Consider the following 3,051-nt stretch of genomic DNA (forward strand, 5'->3'; position numbering starts at 1 on the left):
TCATCAAAGTAATATAACAGGAGGACAAAAAGAAACCTATGTCATCAGTCAGTAAGATAGGACATTAGGCGCCTCATTAGTAGAAACCCCAAATGCGAAACCATGCACACTCTCTGAGCGTTAAGTCCAAGTCGACTATTATGGTGCAGGGAATAGACCAGCAGCCTTGCAGACATAATGCTTCACGCTCATTTTCAGCCCACGACAAGGTGGGAACATCCTACGGAGGCCCGCCAAATCCTTGGTGAAACAAAAACATGTCAGTTTCTCTCGCTGCACAATCTTCTTCCCTTGGAATTCTGCCAAGGCTAGGCGGCGGCTCCCCCCCCCCCCCCCCCTCTCTCTCTCTCTCTCTCTCTTTCCCTCTCTCTCTTCGGCGCCACTAAGAAGGACAGCTTATCGAGTTTCCTTGTAAATTGAAGGCTGGCACGGGTACAGTAGGACCAAGGAGTTCATAAACAGATACTTCGTAGGGAAGGCCTCTTAACGGTCAGAAGCTGCACGGGTCACGAATTAGCGGGAGGTGTGTGTGTGTGGGGGGGGGGGGGGCGGGGTGGAGGGGGTGAAAATCTCAGAGTTGGACTGACCGGGTCTGAAATCTGATTAGGTCATTTGTGGTACGGGTCATGCTCTCTCTCTCTCTCTCTCTCTCTCTCTCTCTCTCTCTCTCTCTCTTATACACACACACACACACATATATATATATATATATATATATGTGTGTGTGTGTGTGTGTGTGTGTGTGTGTGTGTGTGTGTACACCTCCCCTTGACTCCTATCGTAAAGAATAAGCCATGTATGGTCTTTACCCAAAACAAGGGGAGTCGGGTTCGGGGAAAAGACAGATTAGGATTTACTAAGATAAAGGAAACACAGTCAGGCCCCAAGATGGGCTGGTTCACTTTAATTACGCTTCAACCACTCCCTTAAAGACTAAAAGGTGGAAAAGTTGCACTGACTGACTAGCTACAAAGAAAAGGGGAACAAAAGAAGAAAAAGAAAAGAAAATGCTAACTCAAAAGAGCTCTAGCAACCATAGCCTGGAAACATTAATGCAAACCAAAATAAGAACAATGCACTGTACAACCATTTCCAGACTTACTTTACACACACGAATATCAGCATACAATATACTTCCCCATTTTGATAGAGAAACAACATAAGGAATATGTAATAAAATGATTCCATGGGTTGAGTATTCCTGTCCAAACTTCAGCTAAAAACATATCGTTCTTGAGACACATAATATAGAGAACGAACAATCAAAACTACTACGAGTACATGAGTATATATTCATATATACATATATATAGATAGATAGATAGATAGATAGATAGATATAAGTAGTTATAAGGAGGGGGATAGGCAGAAAATAACTACACAAACAGCTACAAACAGGAGTACAGGATAACTTATTAAACCCTTCAATGTTATTGCCAGTATTCCTTAACATAGCTGCTAAATAAATTCCATTTTCCGGCTAGGCAACTCTATAAGTGAATCCCATAAACATTACCACCTCCGCACACATGTCATTCTTCTATTTCATTTATTCTTCATTCCGCCCTATTATTTCCACTATATAAATACACAACTCATAATAACAACTGCATGATACAAAACAGAGTAAAATGCTCATATCCATGACTAAAATCCACTAACATCAGTATCAAAATAAAAGTGGAAAAAGATTCTCATCAGCACCTGAAGCCCCGAACATCCCACACTACATGTTTGTTCTTCAGAGCATACCAACATGTCATGATTCTAACCGACTCAATGAACCTCATACAGAAAATTGAAAACGGAATAGGAAGCCCAGAGTGGCATAAGGCAATGCGCAACTTTCAGATTAAAAAACTCACATGGTCATACTGCCCGGGACATGCAGGTGTTAAGGGTAATGAGCGAGCTGACAGACTTGCTGGTAACGCAACACCAACGAGCGGCCTACATCTAGGAAAATCGGAAATCCTCAGAAAAGTCAAAGAATATCAAAAAGAACAGGTACAAGGCCATCACACCATCGATCGCCTCAAAGAAATAAAAGCAGAGAGAGGGAGTGGCCGTAAGTCTAACATGAAAGGTAGAGCACGATGCTTTGCAAATCAAACAAATATCGGCATCATTTCCAAACCAACATTGCGCAAATTTCTTCAAAACGGAACAGAGTCTCTGTGGGCTTTTCCAAATACAACAGACTGAGCAACACACTAGACGCCACGTTCTGGTTCGATATCAGGATCATTAACTAACTGGAACTAATCATGACCAATACTTTCACCAAACCGCCCGAAAAACGAACACGTTATGCACGCGCGCGCGCGCACGCACACACACACACACACACACACACACACACACACACACACACACACAGCGACCGAAGTGAAAACGTTTACTTCTTGGCTGCGAAGCAGTGAAGCTGTACACATGTCCTTGGAAGAGATAACACTTACTGTCTCACCAAGTTAGGGGCTTGCTTTTCTCAAGGCCTCACCAGCCGCGTACATGCCAAGGTCAGGCTTCCTTTTTCTTTTCTTTGTTTTTTGTTGTTGTTTTTTCTTCTTTTTTTCTTAAACATGTGGTGTAGCGTATACGGATCAGTCCGCACTCCTTGAAATCTGAAACTGACACTGATGCTGTATTTTTTTCGGCCGCTCGGTTGTCAGCGCAAACCAAATAATTATCATGTACTCTGCCTGATAGTACACCCGACCTTTCACCCCACTTCCCCCTTCCTCCGTCCCCTTACCCCCCGCCCCCCACACACCCGTCACCTCCGCTTTGCACCTCCCCTCTTCCTCCCTCCCTCCCTACATTACCTCCTCACCCATCCCCACCACTCTACTCTAACAACCCGACCCACGAACAAGTGTATCCTCTTCGGGTGCCGACAACAGTATCACTTACCAAACACCCCTTTCCCCGCCCAAGACAATCAGGGAATGCATGATATCCTTGTGTTCTGCCCGTTCGACAGCGAGCAGTGTGAGTGGTTATGCCGGCTGATGTGGCAGCAAAAACAATACAAAACAAAACGAAAAAAAA

This window comes from Babylonia areolata, chromosome 7, assembly GCF_041734735.1.
Source record: "Babylonia areolata isolate BAREFJ2019XMU chromosome 7, ASM4173473v1, whole genome shotgun sequence".
Lineage (NCBI taxonomy): Eukaryota > Metazoa > Mollusca > Gastropoda > Neogastropoda > Buccinidae > Babylonia > Babylonia areolata.